The sequence below is a fragment of the Microcebus murinus genome, chromosome 5 (assembly GCF_040939455.1).
Source record: "Microcebus murinus isolate Inina chromosome 5, M.murinus_Inina_mat1.0, whole genome shotgun sequence".
Classification (NCBI taxonomy): domain Eukaryota; kingdom Metazoa; phylum Chordata; class Mammalia; order Primates; family Cheirogaleidae; genus Microcebus; species Microcebus murinus.
In genome coordinates this window covers 21,350,966-21,370,810 of record NC_134108.1, presented here as the reverse complement: position 1 = coordinate 21,370,810, position 19,845 = coordinate 21,350,966, and the positions used below count along the sequence as shown (strand labels likewise).

General features: G+C 36.9%; 1 protein-coding gene across 6 annotated transcripts in view; it reads right to left on the bottom strand.

Moving 5' to 3' along the window:
* The window catches only part of HIVEP2 (HIVEP zinc finger 2), a 182,471-nt gene that overhangs the window by 28,675 nt on the left and 133,951 nt on the right, over window positions 1-19,845 (bottom strand). The gene's annotated exons all lie outside the window — the stretch shown is intronic.

The window sequence follows — 19,845 nt, the reverse complement described above, 5'->3', positions numbered from 1 at the left end:
CAAAAATAATGCTAGAGCTAAAACTGCAAGTATGGAAACCAGAAATCGTGCCATTGCAGTCCATGATGCTGTTCTGCTTTCAAGCTGTGATTTCCACAAAACTTTCAGTGTATTAGCAACTAAACGTCACAGGATGAAGTCTCAATAATTCTCTTCTACATTTTATTTTAGCAGTGTTATATTCTGTGCTAAAATTAATTTCTGAAATAGGAATCCCAAACCAGCCAAAGTAAAATCCTGGGACTTCACAAGTTCTGGTAAGTAATGAAGAAAGGGACTTTTTTTTTTTTTTTTTTTTTTTTTTAGAATTTATATTTATCCAAGTGTGATCCAAGGACATACATGGAAATGCAAACCACTTAATCCAAATAGATTTATCAAACATAAGATGGTATGTCTTCCAGTATAAAAGACCCCCATAACCATATTACCCATAGATGGTATAGATTTGTTACCTTTAAAAAAAGTTGTTCTTTCTTCCTGACAAGTTATTACCAAAACCCTCATAGGAAGAACTAAAGTATTAAGTAAGACATGACAATTACAATGTAGCTTTCCCCAATACTATCTCATAGGAGCATTCAAAGTGCTTAAAGGAAGAGTTTGCTTTAATTTCCCCCTCATTTCTGCACACTACTGCAGTAGCACAGGACACCCTGTGCACTTTGAGACGTGAATCATTACAAGCAAGTAGGCCCACTCGGTTCCTCAAAAGACACAAAAGGTGCAAAAATAGCTTCTGCAATTGAAGCAAGAATCACGTCAGCAACCAGATGAATGTGGGTGGTCAGATAAGATTCTGTTACTGCAAAGGGCAAATTATTAAGCAAATGCTAGATTGATTTTCTTTTTTAAACTTTGTTCTTCTTGCCTCAAATCAACCATTTGCTGGCACTCAGAATGACACCTGACAAACTCTACCATTCTCAAAATTGAAAGCTTCATCAACACCAAAGAGTGTGATTAACATTGGAGGAACAGTGGTGGTGCCCTTAAAAAAAAAGACATACATGTCCTATAAGATAATTAACTATATCTATATCTTTCACAAACAAAATATTACCTTTTAAAAAATCAAAGCATTTCAAAAAACAAAAACTATGACTTAGTACCATGACCTAAGCTAAACTAAAGCAAAGCATTCCTCAAAAAAACAAAAAAAAGAAGAAGAAGTCAATGAGCTATTTTGTACTCTAAGCAAAATGTACCTAAGACATAAACGGGCCAAGATTCTAAAGATATAGCTATTTCTAGGGAATAATAACTTCCAGGAGTCAGTGACTAACTATGACTGGTAATCCTATAGTCACTGAACTAAGAGACAAGAAGAAAAAAGGAGAGCTTGATTCTCAGTAGGCCAGTACCAACATCTACTCCATCTAGAAATCATTTCTAGCAACAACCTACACAGGCAAAACAGAGCATGTGATGGAGAAACAGTCTCAGTTCTGACTCTGTTTTTCCTTCTTTGCTTTCTGGGACTATGGCTACTGGAAATGGGAAACATTCTTCTCGTAACATGCACGTGGATCTGACATGTTAGATGACAGAAAACCTCCCCTTGTCACCCAATAAGAGGATTTGAGAATTGGTTCTACTGCATGACTTACAATTCATGTTTGGTTTTCCCTTGAAGAACAAAAAAGAAATGGTAGTCACGCCATACTTAGCTTTTACCTTACAGAAACTTCCAGATAATTAGTGTGATTTTAAAGCAAAGATCCAAATGATATTAATGTGAAAGATATCAATCAGTGATTTTGCACAAATCATTTTGTCGCTAATTGGAATCAGTAATGGCCTCTATAAGGAAGGTAATTATTGTTATTATTAAAACAGAAACATGAAGATATCATCTCAGAAAATTATATTTACATTAATTTTAAGTGAGTTTTTGTGGACCAGTTTCTCCAACAAAATAAAAATATTTCCTCAAACAGCTCTTGAGAATGTATTAGAGTATGACAACTCATGCTTCTGTTCCCTAGAAATCAACAGTTTACTTAGTATTCTATTTTAAAAATGGAATAAAAAAGGAGAGAGACTGACATTTCTTCAACTCTACTTTTAGGTTATTAGACTCATAAGAAATTACCAGGCCATGAAACCTTAATATTTGATAAAACTAACAAGTTTTTAGAAACAGTGCTAACAAATCTTGTTAAATATCCCTAGGTCATTTAAAATTCATTCCTAAATGTGAGGTGGAAATTATCTTTCACTTTATTAAGTACAGGATGATTTTTCAGTTGACCTGCAGACTTATGAAAGAGACCCTTGAAAATATTTTCCAATTCTCCATCTCCTATTTGTAACAAATACATGGAAGGTTTGAGTATTATTGAGTATTATTGTCTATTCTAGTGGTTACTCAGCTTTTCTACTCTTAAAAGAAGAAAAAAATCCTTGGCATAGGTATTTATTCTTGGATGCTTACAGGTTATTATTATTAAGCTAATTGAGGGCTGGGTTGGGCTAATCTAGGTAAATGATAGATAGGTAGACCTTTAAAAAATATCCATTGTTAAAACAAGTTATGGTTCAATGATTTAATATGACTCTTGGATGAATCTTGCAAGAGGTTAAGGTTTCACTGGCAAACCTTTCATGCAAATGTAAGCGCCTCCATCACCCTAGTTTTTTCTGAGGTTAAGATACTGGGTCATGATTTTAGAAGAGCTGATAAGATAAACCAGTTACACTTTATATGAGAGTTGTCACAATTAAAAACAATAATTATTTTCATAAACTATATGAAAAAATGGCAAATACAACCTGGAAACAGATATGAGAGCAATATTTCTCAGTGAAAAGGAGTGTTTTAAGCATGATGTGTTTAAAATAATGAATATTCCTCTCCACTCACTAAAGAAGAGATACTTTATAGTAGGAAGTAAAGAAAATTCAAAAGTAGTGGCTAAAGATGGGAGAAGGGCACTGAAAGAAAAATCGATGTTCAAGATATACTCCATCAATTTCACAAGCATCTTTTCCTTTCTACCATAAAAAAGGGCTTTAAATGGGCCTCTTGTGCCACGTTGGAGTGTTCAGAGTGGCAAGACAAGAAGAGGTTAGGAGATGCTAGAGAAGGCAAGTGAACGAAGGCACAGACTGGAAGAACATACACACACACATGCGCACACACACGCACACATTTAGATCAGCATGATGACAATAAGCTTAGATCTTAGAAATAGTTTTGAGAAGAAAGTAAAGGTTAGGGTTAGGTTTGGAATGTAAAGAAGAAGAAAAAAATGTTAAAGAAATGTAAGTAGGAGAGGGGACTAAAGTGGTCATTCTGGGACACGGTGAAATTCATGACTGGGAGAACAACGTGGAAGGTTTTGAAAAGTCAAGGCCCTTGACGGCCCCCCACGGAAAGAGGGACTCCCACAGAGTCCTGCTTTTCACAATAGGAGGCTGGGACAAATGGAGTCCAAAGTAGCCTACTTTGCCATTTTGTTTAGGGTTTTGGTTCTAGAAACTGTCTGTAAAAATGATACAAGAGCTCCCTTTGGACTATTGCTTCCTCTTAGCAGGTAGTCCAGGAGCAAAGAAAAGATACAAAACAAAGCACTGCATAAATTAAAACTAATGAAAAGCAAAACAAACAAAAAAAAGCCAGTACATGTGCATTAGTGATTGTATTAATAACTTAGGCCTTCTTAATGAGGGTTTCTGATTATTTTATGACACTTTTCGAAGTTTACTGAATGCCCACTATGTGCCAGATAACGGGTTCAGTCTGCAGAACACAGAAGAGGAAGACTGGAGCACTGCATTTAAGAGCTCAGAGCTTCAGGGCAAGACATTTGTGAACAAATGAGTTCACCAAAGTATTTTAAGTGCTTTTCATAAATATAAACACAGTACAAGGGAGACCACAGAAAAGGAATGATCAATCCTATCTAGAAAGTTTAAAAAAGCTTTATAGAGGCAATGACACTGAGCTAAGTTTTTCAAGAAAACTATACATGCTAATATGCAAAAGTACAAAGTTCTCAATGTTAGTGAAAGAGAAACACATTTTTCAGATGAAACAAAAATACAAGACCCTATGGTTCCAGTTTCTCTATAGTTGTATATACTTTATGTTAGTGTGGTGGAACATTGGTTCCGGGGATGCTTAGAAAATAAGGTGTTCTAGTTAATACAGCCTTATGATTAGGTAAAGACCACAGAGAAAATTATTTTTTGTTTAAACATCTGCTAGTGATTATTTTCAAAAGTACGCTAGCCTTTGCCTTGAGTTAATTACAGCCTGCTGAACATAATTTAATCTTTCTATGATGCTTCAGAATCATATAGTGCTCTCTAGTCACCGTTCTGTATCTTGACTGTGCTTGTCTGGTGCTAGCCATGCAAACTTCTCCCCACCTATGTCCTTAAACACATGTCACGTTTTCTAAGATCAGAGTTATAGCTGAGGTTTGTTTGCCTGATCCCATATTTGACATCAAATAAATCATAAATCTGAATAACTTGTTTTAGGAGCACATATGCAACTATAAACTTCTATCTAATTGTTGAGCTTATTCTATAAATCAGACAGGGAGTGTTTAGTACTGTGAAAGAATTTAGAAATCACTGACTCCATCAGGCAACTAACAGATGAAAAAGGTGAGAACCAGGGAAGTCAAAAGACTTGCTTAGGGACCCACAGCTCATTATGGTGCTTCGGGTCTAGAGCTTAGGTCTTCAAACTTCCAAGTCAATTATTTTCCACCAAAAAAAAAAAAAAATTATTTTCCACCATCCATATTACTGGAAGTTTATTAATCTGACCCTATTGCAAAAACCGACTGAATGAACATAGGAGTAAAAAGATGAAAAATAAATAATCTTGAGCTTTAAAGGAGCAAAGATGTTTATAATGCACACTTTGATTAGTCAAAGAGACAGTAAATAACACTAAGAACAAATGCTCTACTCAACTGTTTATCAATTTTTATAGAAAATAAAAATAAATTCAATGAAAATTTTAATTTTTCCCAAGTTAGTAAATGGTAGCAAAATTAGATATCAAACTAATCAATTTCTACAAGTAGTATACTATTTAGTATTCAAAAGAAAAATAATAACTCAATCTATAACCAGTTTTCAGCACAAGCTATTTTCTGTTACCAAGCTTCTTAGGGTCTTACAATGAAAATTTTAAAGTAAATATTTTAAGTATAGTCATGAGATCACCTTCCTAAATGTAAAGATATTCTTTCATTGACAGTCATGGGAGATAAGCCTTTTGGTTGATAACACCAAAATTTCACCTAGGAGAACTGTGATAAAACCATCTCCGTAGGCACTACTGTTTCTGCTGAATGATGTCTGCTGCACTGATTTTGCAAAAGAGCAAGATAAGATGTTTTGTATAATTAAAAATCATTTTAGTTTTCTCATTTGTGATACCTTTTCTCATTTTTATTTTCTTCCCCTTTCTTTCAATTCCCTCTATCCTATCCATTAATGTTATTGTGGTGGGTAAATAATTACTTCTTGCCAAGCCATCTTAAATACTTACTCTTTAACTAAATATTTGGAGGAATAAAGATAAAACCAAAGGTTGATTGACTACTATACTCTAGTGAGAAGTATGACATAACAAAGTCATAACTCTAAAGAACTGTAAAAGTTTTATCTTTTACAGTACTTATGTTTATTATTTGGTTGCTACAGATATGCATAAATAAGGTCATGATTCTTTCTCCAATTTTCTGTTTACTCCTAAGTGTGGCAAGAGTAATATAAAGAAAAGCCAATGTCGACTTTGGATTATGGAAACAAACAGAACAGAGAAATCAAATCATAAAATATGTATTATATTCATAAGTATTCATGAAACAGACTGACCTTGCCTGGAGAAAATCTACCTTACTTAGGGAAGAGCCTCCCATGTCAATGGAAATAATACCCAAAGCAATAAAAGCACAGCTGAAAATTTGAATTGCATGCCATCTTTCATGTTACGAATGATTCTCAGAGGTGATGAAAAAAAACTGTCTTCAGTCCCCCTACACTAGGTGTACACACAATGAAGATCCCTCAAAGAGAAATCAAGGCAAGGCCTATGACATATCATATAACCGAACCAGATGGGCCCTATCTACCTCTAATAACTAAGCTGCTGAAAGAATCAGTTCTATTTCCTCTCTTGACAATTTTCCCAGAGAGTGGGGAAACTGGCCCGTATGCCCGGGTGCAGATATACAACCCCAGGAAACCAAAGAACAAATCTTGATTCAACACTGTCCCCGGATCTACAAGGTACACAGGGTAAGCGGATACTATCCCTCAAGACTTTAGAAATCGACATGAAGTTAGCACACAGCAAACGACCTGAAATTAACATCAGTTACTGTAAGAGTTCAAGAAACCTTACATGATCAAACATGGCTTGAACAACCAGGTAGGACTAGACTGAGATAAGTGGTTCAAATTCAAGCCATGCTTTACCCAAATGAAGTAACCAGCTTACTGGTTAATCAGTTACTGAGCTACCTGGTTAATCAGTTACTCACTTGCCACTTTGATAAACTCTGAATGGCATTCACATTTTCAGCCTCATCTTGGAATATATCATTGGAGTAAACAGAAAATTGGAGAAAGAATCATGACTTTATTCCTCATCTTGGAATATATCATCTTGGAATATATCAAGTTTAAAGCTAGAAAAAGACTCAAGTTTCAAGCAGGTATTTGTAAGATCCTATTGGGCAAATTCTGTCAGGCAAATTCCAGAATTCCATCTCCTGGCCTATTCACTCAGCCAAATTACATTTTCCCCAAAGCTCATATATACTAATGTACTGAAATAAAATATCGCTGAAATGCAAATTTCATATTCATTTTAGTTTGAATCCAGATATTACTGTCTCGTTTAAAAAACAAAAAAGATCCTCACATATATATATATAATTTAAATCAACTTCAATGGCACTTACCAAGTACCAATTAAGAATAGTATGCATGTGTAGAATTCAAGACAAATAAGACAAGATTCCTGCTTTCAAATAGCTTCCTGTCTAGTAGATAAGAAAAACATATCAACAACAAATTGTAGGAGCAAAAGAGGCACAACATGGTATTATGAGCGTACAGAGACAAGAGATTGCTTGGGAATGCTGCATTTAAGAAACACTATCTTGGGTCTTAAAAGAAGGCTTGGATTTGGCAGGTCAAGATGCACAGTAAAGGCATTTAATGTGAATTTATCAATGTGCCATAGACAAGAGGAAGGGCTCCTGGAGCCATAGTCTGTGTGACTCGAACATTAGGCAGACTGAGCTGACGAAAGCCAGAGCTCGGTGGGCCAGGTTGGGGCAGAGGTAAAGGGACTTCAGTTGGTAGACACTGAGAGCCATCAGTGCTTCTGAGAAGACAATTGCCACAATCATACAGACACTGTAGAAAGCTGAAACTTTCACACCATCTCTTCCCATCCCTTTTCAGGCAAACCGTGGCAAATGTGTAGCCGGAAAAAGAATCAAAATTGAGAGGAAGTTTGTTTTAAGACAATGGAGACTTGGAGCAAAGGAGGAAAAGATACAAGTGATAAAATAATGGAAGAGACTCTTGAAAAAGTAGGAAAGAAAAAGCAGCTCAAAACCATAGATGACAGGGTCAGTTTCAAAAAAAAGAATCGAAACTTTTCTGTTTTAGACTGGAGGGAAGGAAGAAATAATGAAGCAAAAAAACCTTCTAGATAGAGACAAAAGCCCCCGAGTAATCAGTGCACATAGCAGCCTTAGTAAGAACCTGTTTCTCATCAGGCCATTCAAAAAGAGTATTTTGCGTCAGAATATATGCAAAATTTATGAGTTGAAAAATATATCCAAATAATTTAATAATATATCTCAAAGTTTATCTTTTATTTGATAATAAATTCTGAAGTTGATGAATTATAAGCCACAATCTATGAACAGTAGATTTAAGACATTGCAAAAAATTTTTTTTCTCATAAATCTGTATTAACTACCTAGAGCAGAACATTGCAATAGCCATGCTGTGCTTCACTGTATAGGCATTTAGGAAATATTTATAGATGACCTGAATATTCACTTTTTATAGTGTCATTAGTGACTGAGGTGATTTTTTTCAGCATATTTATCAATAATTTATGAAAGAAAATTGATGATAATTCTGTGCCACATTTTTTTCCAACTCAATGATTACCAAAATATGCATTGTTTGATGTAGGCAAGGCAAGATGTCTATTCTAGCCTATTTAGAAATTAAAAATGAGTTGTGTGGTTTATAATTTCTAATTGTCTACTTAAAATGAAGAGGCATGGTAGAAATTTATCTGGTCTTGAAATCAGGAAGAATTTTATTTTCACTTAAAATTAGATATATAGGAACGACATTTTAAGCCTTATTGTGTCCTTCTTTGGCTTAGTTGACAGGAAGCTAAGATCTAAATTTGTGGCCTTCCCCTAGGAAGTATCTATGCCTTCTAAGCATGTGTCTTGGTCACTAACATCATTTCTAGCTTCAAGTACCATTTCTACTTTTGTTTCCCATCATCTCATACTCACAACTAATAATACGTACACGCACACATCTCAATCATGGGAACTATTACAAGAGATATAATAAATGTAGCTAGGAACTGTTTTTGAAATTGAATGTATTTGTATATTTCAATAGTGTCTGGGCAGCACAACTGTGAAGACTAATTGGTTCCAGGTATAAAAAGTAATAGAAACTCTCTGAATATGTTCCTTTTCCTTCAGCCTCCAACTTTATTGATTCCAAGAGAAGAAAAGATTTCATAAATTCCACAGAAAAGGTACGTGTAACACAACTCGATAGAAACACTAATTATTTTTCCTTCTTAAGGAATTGCATATGAATAATATGGAAATAATATGGTCAAATTATATTATCTTTGAGCCATGGTCAAATTTCCAGCTACTGTCAAAGCTCAGCAGCAGACAGGGTAAATGTATCTGACATATTCTTGGACATGGATAACTTTTACTGGCAGATCCTACACACAAATCCCATGCAGTGTACTGAAAGGGTTGGATGAGGATTTAGTATTTGTTGACCGCCCATGGGTTAATAAAACCAGATTTAGAAACATGTACTTTAATAAGTTTTGAATCCATTTTATCAGAAAGCATTACAAGTCTTAAATTAATCTCTACTTTTAAGGTAAAGCATCAACTATCCTAAGTGCTACTAAAATTTTAAACAATGAATTAAAGAGCTTGAAACCACTTTCAGTGTCATTTTGATTAACCAATTATATGTGATCTAATTTGATCTTTCTTTTCAAATAAATCTAAATACTAGAGAATGTGTGTTTGAAATTTATAATTTGGTTTCAGTCAATATTGACCAATATCTAATATGGGCATATTAACTTAATTTCTGTATTTTCACACCCATGTAAACAATTTGAAGAACACAATTTTAAACAATGCAATCAGAAATTATTCACCTTGAAAGAATTATAATAAATTAAAATATGTCAATGGTCTCAATTCACACAATATTCAGTGACTCCTCATTTACTGATGTTATTTGGAATGTCACTTTCATTCTTTCTCATATTTCACTAAAGGGAAAAGAATTTGCTTTAAAAAACCCCCACCTTATTAAGAATTCTTTGTTAGCACAAATTCTCATCAAAACAAACAAAAGTAGAGAAAAATAAGCAAAAAACAAATAAGCAAATAAAAACACAGAAAAGATCACAAAATTGAATATTTTCTCATATTGTCTAATTCCTATCAGGTTTGCTCTGGTTTCATTGAGGACCTTAGATAAGGTGCCAGAATTAATTTTATTGCAGCATCTGCTCCCTGATTTTAACATGGGTGTAAATTACTTGAACAAATAGCAACCGGATGGGGCTACGAAATCATTACAGTAGTACTATATGGGCTGCAGTTAATTTTATGCAGTTATGATTTAATACTGCATCTTTACCTTTGTTTACATTTCTCACTACTGCAAATGGCACCATGGACTCTCTGTGTGCATAAATTTTGATACACTTTAACTTTTAGTAATAGATTTGTGTATATTTCATTGTAGTAAATGAGAAAATCAGCTAGTATTTACATGTTTTTATATACTCATGACATACCTTTTTCATAATTATTTTTTTTCTATTTCTAAGCTATGCAATTTGTGGGTTTTTTCCAACTGTTGAAAATCTCCAAAAAAATTTTCCAACATATTTACTGGAAAAAATTCAAATACAAGTGGACCCATGCAGTTCAAATCCATATTGTTCAAAGGTAATCTGTATTTTATGATTAATCAAGGTCAGCCAAAAGCTTCTGTATACATCAGTTAGCAAACTTGTATTCATTTTATTCATTAAATAGACATCACTTCAGCATCGACCTAACACTTAAAAGGTCTAGGTGGAAATTTTTTTATTTTTAGGTTTTTAGAAATTAATTAAACTTCATCTATACAGGTGAATCCAAATCGAACTCAAATATTTAATTCTAAATTATTTCATGACACTTTTCTACATGAAATAAAGAAAATAGTTGTAACTCATGGAACATAATAAGTCTGCAATACTTTTCTCAAGGAGACAGTGATTAGGACTTTAAGCTAATATGCGTATGAGTCATTTAGATAGTGAATGGTGACAATATCACCCAAAACTGTAAACAAGGTACTATTCTTCTAGAATAACAGTTTTGCTATAGTGTACCTATGCGCTTGGTGTGCTCGAACAGTATGTACAGTGGACCCCCTTATCCGCAGTTTCCCTTTCTGCAGTTTCAGTTACCCACAGTCAACCTCGCTCTCAGAATAGGTGAGTACAGTAAAATAAGCGATTTTGAGAGTGAGAGAACACATTCACATAACTTTTATTATCATACATTGCTACAATTGTTCTATTTTATTAGTAGTAATTGTTCTGAATCTCTCACTGTGCCTAATTTTTGAGACAGGGTCTTATTCTGTCACCCAGACTGGAAGGCAGTATTGTGATCATAGCTCGCCGTAACTTCCAACTCTTGGGCTCAAGTGATCCTCCTGCCTCAGCCTCCCAAGTAATTAGGATTACAGGCACATGCCACTGTGTCCAGCTAATTTTTAAATTTTTTGTAGAGATGGGGTCTCATGATGTTGCCCAGGCTGGTCTTAAACTCCTGGCCTCAAGTGATCCTCCTGCCTCAGCCTCCCAAAGTGCTGGGATTATAGGCATGAGCCGCCATAATCAGTCACTGTGCCTGATTCATAAATTAAACTTTATCACAGGTATGTATATATAGGAAAAAACATACTGTATATAGGAATCAGTACTATCCATGGAGCTATCCACTGGGAGTCTTGGAATGTATCTCTCATAATTAAGTGGGGACTGCTGTACCCATATGTCTTGAAAGTCCTTCTCTTTGCCACTAACATAGCAATTTTATGTCAAGGAAGGGTATTATAAATAATTCTGACTTGGCCTTCTGGGTAATAGTAGCTAGTGCCTGTCAAACATGAAGGAAGATTTTCATCCTGAAAAGCCATGAGAAATTCTCTCTCCCTTTGATCTGTGTGGTGAGGAAAGGAAGTCAGGAATTTCTTTTGTCATTGTTACTACCATGAAGGGAGACAACCTGATGCCACATCTGATATTCAGAGGGGACAGAGTCAAAGAACCCCAACAAAAGAAACCAGGTCTTAAAGGCTTCACAGGTCTCTGGATCAAGCTCTGGCTGTAAGCACACTGCCCTGAAATGTTGTGGATCACGAACCAAGAGTTTTCATTTTTGCTTTAGGTAGTTTGGGTCAAGTTCCCTGTTCCTTGCTTTCAATGGTATTATGCAAATGCTATGATTACAACACCTTAGATAAAACAGATGCGGTTGGTTGGTTGTTTCCCTTTTCCTAGATCCACCTGCATGCCCAAGAAGATGGCATGAAGCCAAGGAAGCAAGGTTTACAGTCTTTCACCTGGATTGCAATTTTCTGCCCTTCTCTGTCGAGATGAGAAGTAATTCTGCTCCTGACTGCTCAGGGACAAGGGTGACCCCATGATGTCAGGGTTGGGGAAGTTAACTACATGGACTCTGCAGTTAAGACAGAACTGGATCTCAATCCTAATGGACCATTCCCCAGCTACAAGATCCAGGTTAAATTACCAACTTTCCTAACATCTGCTTCCTTGTTATAAAAGGAGATGATAATAGTTCTCATGCCAGACGTTTGTATTAAATGAGATACCACACGTAAATCATTCAGGACAATACCCAGCACTTGTAAAATTTATAAAGTGCTAGCATTCTTATTTATATACTAGCAGAGTTAAATTTCCAGCAGCTATAAATATAGGCAACCATTATATTTACAAAAGTACGTACTTGAATTTTATTATTTGAGCTATAAGAATAACAAGTGTATCTAATTAGTTGAAAATGGTTACTTGATTTTGCATGTATGCAAGCACATGTGAATTGTGCCTTTTTATCTGTAGATTTTATCTCAATATATGTATAACTTAAAGCATGAAATACTGAAAAGGCAAACTGTTCTTACTGTATTCCATAAACTAAAAACTACTAAATAGAATATCAATGTTGTAAGAATTTCTGTTTTGGGGTTTGTTTTTGTTTTATGTCAGAATGACTGGCCATAAAATGTAACTCATTTCGTGGCTTCTCAGCAGGAAAGTGTCATTCTTGTCCTAAGTGTAGCCCAGGAGGAGCACAGCACTGGTACCACCTAAGTGTCCCTAAAAGATGGGAATATGAATCTTTTTTAGGGAGAGCCATGCCTCTGATAGGGAATAAGCCACTAAGAAAATGGGAAAGAGAGCATCAGGGCATCATCATCTTTTCCTGGAAGAACTGAATATCCATACTGCTATTTGTTTTGATAATGACTAAAATTTAGTGACTTTCTGAGAATCATCACTGGGCAGCTTCAACATCATACAAATTAGTTGAAAAAGAAACACTTGCTGAAGGCATTTTTTCCTCAAAACATTATTGAAGTTCCAAATATCAGAATTCTGTGGACTAACTTCTATGATGCAACCTAAAATGGTAATTAAAGTTCAAGGTTGGTAGAACAGCAAACCAGTGACATCAAAAAGCAGGGAAGCCTCTGGGCTAAGCTCCAGCTAGTCAGCAAAAACAGTCCCTCTGCAGTCCAGCAAGGAATGCTACATCAGCACTGGGCCCATGACAGAGACCCAGTGTCACTGATTAGTTTGAAATTTTCCTTGCTCACATATGCCTGCAAATCTACCTGTCACTTCATGCCAATGAGTAAGAGATTCTTCTCAACTCAGGGTCAAATTGCTAAAGGCTATTTTTTCCAAGGAGTTGAAAACCTTATTTTTGCCCAAGAACTTTCCCAAGAAATTAGATTAAGCAGCAAATATTTTACCTTTATTTCAGACTTACTGTCTGGGCTACAGCACAGCTGAGTGGCCGCGGAAAAAAAAACAACACTGAAAATGTCTGCATTTGACTGGTGTTAAAAAACTGTCTTAATCATTCACAAATATCTGAGGAATTAAACCCAGGAAGTGAGCATCACCACATTCAGCAGCTGAAGTGTGTTTCCATTACTGCAACTTTTTCATACTTACCAACATTCAATTAATATCCATGATATGATATCAGTCATTGTTAACACTTATTAAGCACCTCTGCCTCTACTATGTGAAGTGCAGAATTCAAGTTTAATAAGGTGGGACTCTAACTGCTAGATGACATCTTCACTTGATTTATGCTTCTCTATGAAACAGCTGATTCTTTTCCAAGCTAGTCACTTGAAGTATCTAAGTGTTTGGCCTTAATTTTTATAGATGCCCAATATGCTCAGAAATAAGAAATGCATGAGTAAGGGTAAATAAATTTATATGTGAAAATTTATAAATGAATATATATTTTACTTAAGAGTAATAAGTATCTTTTTGATGAGAATGATTTAACTTTGTTATGAAAGATTAATATTTAAAACCAGAAGTAAAATCTTAGAAATAGCTTCCTTTTAATATTCTGAGGGATGGTAAGCAGAAGAAAAAGGGAGACTTTGGGATATTTAGGAGGAATCCCCCCAAATGCACAAATAGTATTTAACTCTATGGAAATCATTCAAAGAACTGGTTTTATTTTCTAAAAACTGAACACACCCTTCTGTTCTGGTGTGGAGTGGGCTGGTCCAAGTGGGCTGGTCCAAGTGCCTCAGAAAAGTTGTGTTCTATACCAGACAACAGCTTTAGAAGCATCAAAATTTTATCCTTTGTTGTTTGTGGTGCTAATGAATAAATAATGGCATCGCTTGGCAAAGATGTTATATAATGATAATTAGGCAGAAACCTCTACATTTTGCCTAGACTGAATATTGCAAGAGTTACCTCACTGTAAAGCATGGAGAATATGTCACCCTCAGAGCCTGCACTGGAAAGATGCCAGCACACGTTAAAATACTTTATTTCACTGCATTTTTGCTTGAGAAGGTTAGATGAGGCCAAAGGCCACTAACATAGTGAATGCCAGGGACGGGATTCTGAAATGATTCTCTTTTACTCTAAAACTCCTAATACTTCCTCTGTCATGGCCCCTCTGGGTTAGCACACCGATTCAGCTCTCCTGATCATATATCCTTGGATAAGTCCCTCACACTTAGTGGGCCTTGGTTTCTCTGTCTGGAAAGTGGACACAGTAATTCCCACCCTGCTACCTTCCTTGGCTATTGTAAGAATTAAATGAATTTCCATATATGCAAATAACATTAAATGAAAATCACTAGATCATCATAAAATATGAAAGTTAAATCTATGGCCCTTCTCAGTCACAGTTTTATAGATGTCACCATCACAGGCCTTCTGTATCATGACTTACATTCTAACTTGGGGTTTTGATCTTTCAAGGATCTAGGGACTTGTAGGGTTTATTCCTATTATCTTTAAGTCTAAGTCTATCCTCCTCCCTGAAGCTTTCCAAAGTCCTCATCTGTGATCCCACAAAACAGACATCTACTAATGGTTCTATCCCACCGTGCCATGTTTATCTCTCAGATTAGAGTGTGAAGCCCCTTAGAGGCAGGGATTTTGTCTGTATTTGCGAATGTACTACTAGCTGCTGTACAAACAAAATCCAAAATGCATAAGGGCTCATTCACAACACCAGCCTAAAACATGGCCTGATAGATGAATGGCTCCACTCTGGAGAGAATTAAAAAACCCAGTCTCCTTCAAACTAATGCCGTCGCCAACTGCACCAAGGATTCCAAGATTACCATGATTATCTGCCTCAAGCTGGCGAAAAGGAGGAAGCACAGAGGGTCCCCCAGGGGAGGGTTTGGGGACTCAGGTGATGAAGTTGCACACAGGACTTCCCCACACACTCCACTCACTAGAGCTCGGCCACATGGCTCATCTAACTGCAGCAGAGCCTGGGACATGCAGGCCAGCTGTGAGCCCAGGAAGGACAGGATGCAGCTTCGGTGAACAGCCAGCCAGTCTCTGCTACTCATACGAGAAACTCAAAAGATGCTTCCTGATATATGAATGGACCGACTAGTACATCCAATTATTGGTCATGAATTAATAAAGGGGGACAAAATAAAAATATTATATGTAAATCATGCTCACACATCTAGTTCACTTAATTTCACAAATCACTGCTTGCCTTCTTTTTCCTAATACACTCTGACCCAATTTTAAGGATGAAAAACGACATTGCCAAAAGAAAAAATAAAAGCATCATAAGAAAAGCTTAAAGTTTCTAAAAAAGAATCACCCCCTAATAAGAGAGGGGAGAATCATAACCAGAGACAAAATTTACTAGCAATACATAAAAAAAGATAAAGAACCTGACAGTCTACTTGCTGTGCAATTTACTTCAGAATTTTACATAATACTAAGAGGTAGAGTCTTGTCATGTTTCTGTAGCTGAGCTAGATTTTACATCATAAAATGCTGATTTTCATGCTTTAGTATCTAAGTTGTTTTCAAATCAATTGAGTTTAAAGATATCAAATGAATAGATCAAAAAAGACATTTAAAATTTTTATTTTAAATAGCAACTAAGTATACCAAGAACGAATGCATGGTCTTTTAAAGGCTTCATATTAGACTTTGTAGTATGTAAAATTCTTTTAAAATGTCTACATTTGACCAGGTCAAGATTGCTAGTGTATTTAGTTCCTACTAAAAGAAATCTCTCAAGTGTAAATTTAAACTCCGATGGGGAACTAAGTGCATATGCCAGGATTTCATCATCACCTGGAAGTTCAAGGTGATGAAATGCTCCAACCCAGAGGAGCTCTTTATTTCGGTGGAATTTGCTTCACCACATAAGCTCTCAAAATGGGTTTATTTCTGCTATTTTTCTGACTATATTTTAAAAGAGAAATGACATAGGTTTCACAGATGCTGGTGAAATAATTACAGTTGCATAGGCAAGGCATATAATTAGTTGGAGAAGAGGGTTAAAAAAAGACTTCACCTACACTATGTGGGTACAAAGACTTAGGATTAACTGTGAAGCAACTGCTGTCTGTATCTTTCACAGCTACAACCAAAATTAAGGCCAAAAAAAAAAAAACCCCCACTGTATATAGAAACACACACACACACACACACACACACACACACTCACAAAAGAGAAGACATCATCCCTGAACTCAAGGGAGTACAGACGCTTACACTGAAAATAAACTCAGTAGTTACATTCACTCCCAGGCTGTGCAGCAGAAATTAGGATGCAGCGAAAACAGGAGAGAGAACAATGAACTGATTCCTCCCTTCCTATATTCAAGGGCCACAATACATTCCTAAGACACAAGAGAGGTGAGCTCCCTTCTTTGGCTCCGCTGCTCCTTTTTGCAGCCCTGACTCCTGAGGGGTGGGGGTGAGGGGGCAAAGAATGACCTGGAAAGGAACGAAATTTTCTTATTTCCATATAAATCTGTTGAACTTGTAAGGGTTTCAACTTCTAAGCTGAAAGAACCAGTAAGCATGAATGTCGAACGCTACTTTTACCTGTTGTCACCATCTCCTTTAATTACTTTAAGACGTTTACAAGCAAATTCACAATGATACAGCGCAGCAAACTTCAGTTCAAACTTTAACAGCACATGGAAGCACAACTGCCAGATTATTTTTATCAACATGTATACATTTTCGTTGGAAGAATTTGCTCACAGCTTAAACAATCACACTTTAGTGATGAAGAGCTCAAGGGACTTGTGAATAATTATAAATGGATATTATACATGATGATGGCCCAGCCAATTCGACTCCATTTCAGAAAATATTACACCAGTACTCAAGCAGAATGACTGTCCCACAAACGCAGCGGGTGGGAGGTGGTTTGGAACCAGGTATGAACGGTAATAGGTTTGCACTGTCCCGATCTAGCTTGATACCAGGAAAGCTTTTAGAACATCAAGGTTTACAACTCTGGTCCCTTCCAGGGAGAGGCAGGTAATGAAAATGTGTGACATGGAGTGGCTTGGTGAAGACAAGAGGGAGGGTAAGTGTCCAAGAACCAACTGAAGACTGAGCGTCCTGCCTTCATGTGAATCGAGATCAAGAAAAAACTATGGTGGCCAACCATATACATCCAGAGGTCCTGTGTCATGACCTCTGCCTGGAGGAACAAATGGACAGCGTGTTTCTCTCAAGTGGCCTTTGCCTAACTATTAAGCAAAAAGAGGAATTAAAAATTGCTCTCTCACATGAGGTGGGGTATAGATACTCCAGTGAAATAGGAGTCCACGGTCATAAGAGATGGTCGGTGACAGAAGGGCAAGGCTGACTTCCTTCTAGGAAGTCAGGGCAGCCGAGGAAGGGCACGTGCCTGCTGATAAGACCGTTCCACCTCAGCTGGAGGAATTCTCACAGGAAAAGCGTTAGACAATTATTCTGAATAGACTTTAAAAAGATGGAGAATATCAATCCTTTAAATTGGACTACATAGGCCATGGCCACCAACATTTTAACCTTTTTTCAATACAATAAATAAATAACAAAAAAAAAAAACCCATATAATCAACAAAATCCCCTAACACTGCACTAGTGAATGCCGTCTTATGCAATGCTAGATGGTGAGGTGTGGTTCAAGATGAACTATACACAACACGTGAGCCAGGTAAAGGTAGGAGAAGATGGCTGCAAGCAGAGGACTAAGAACATGGGCTGGCAAGACCGGGGAACCTCCTTAGGGGCGCGAACAGCATGGTGCATGACCCGGGCCACTTCTAGCCAGCCTGTGCTCCCCATGGAGGGAAAAGGAAGCAAGGAACACCAACGTTGCCTTCTCAAGTGGCTCCCCAACTGCTCCCTGCCCCCTGAAATTCCAGCCAGCCTCAGAGAACATAATGGAAAGAAACCAGAGCTTCCCCCCACCTGACTCAGGAACCTTTTACACATGGCTCGTGTGCACGTGTGTGTTCTCTGTGTGTTGGGAGGGGGTGGAGAAGAGAAGCAGAGAAGCAAAGGGCTCCTGCCTTCATTGCTCTTCTGCAGAGCTTACCAAGTAGACCCGAGTTTATAGGAAGAAAGCATCCACTTGTCTTTGACGGAGGAGCTTATTCAGAAAATAGACACAACATGGGAACAATTTTTAGGGCAGCTCAGAGAAGCATGAGTGTCTCTTGACCTACCTCTACCTTCTCATCAACTTTTTGAGCTCATTTTTAGGCACACCAGAGCTATTCTGACTGCACGTAGATTTGATTTTATTCTACCATTTACAAAGGACCCAAGAGGAATTTGGTAAGGGCTTATGAAGCACCAATGTGCAGGGCGCTAAGACCCTCGCCATTCATTCATTTAACAAATATTTATTGAGCATATATGTTTTAGGGGCTGTGCCTTGCGCTGGGTCTACAGTGGGGAATCAAACAGACATGATCTCTGCCCTGGAGAAATTCTGTCTAGTGGACAGCCCTCCTGTCACAGGTTAGAGCCACTATTTTCAACTTGCACATATCTCGATATATCTACACATTAACACCTTCATTTTAAAAGCAGCATTTTTTAATTTCATTGTCAATACCAATACCTGCTGGGTATTACTACACCTACTGGCTTTACTGGCCTGAAGATATGTTCTGCTCCCACTGCACTGTCAGTACCCCCAATATACTCAGTAGATTTGGGAAAAATAAGATATAGAATGGTTTGTGTTCTCAAGTGGCTTACAATCTCCTTTCAGAGACAAAATATTTACATAAAACTTTTTTTTTTTTTGAGACAGAGTCTTGCTCTGCTGCCCAGACTAGATAGAATGCAGTGATGTGATCATAGCTCACTACATACAGCCTCTAACTCCCAGGGCTCAAACAATCCTCCTGCGTCAGTCTCCCAAGTAGCTGGGACTGCAGGTATACATCACCATGCCTGGCCAATTTTTTTTTTCATAGATACAAAGTCTCAACATGTTGCCCAGGCTGGTCTCGAACTCCTGGCCTCAGCTTCCCAAAGTGCTGGGATTACAGGTGTGAGCCACTATGCTAGCCCCACATGAAACTTTAAGTGACAGTAGAAAGTACCACAATTCATGCGAATATTCCATAAATAAGGTGATCATAAAATTTATTATCTAACCTACAACACTTTTCAGAGCAAAGGGAGGTGGGAGCTATTAATATTTAATAGTGGGACTGTTTCTGTCAAACCAGAACCTAAGGTTGTTTTTTTCATAAATCTCTTTTTTTGGGAGGGGGGGAGGGTGAATTATCCAATTTAAAAATCATATTTAGTTCCTTCCTCAAAGAAATATTTGTGGAATATTTACTATATTCAAGGAACAATGATAGGCTCTTTTAGAGGTAGGCTTTGAGGAGAAGCTTACAAAGATAAATAAGCCACTATGCTTAACCTCAGAATTTATTCCCACAGAAGAAAGACATAAAAAT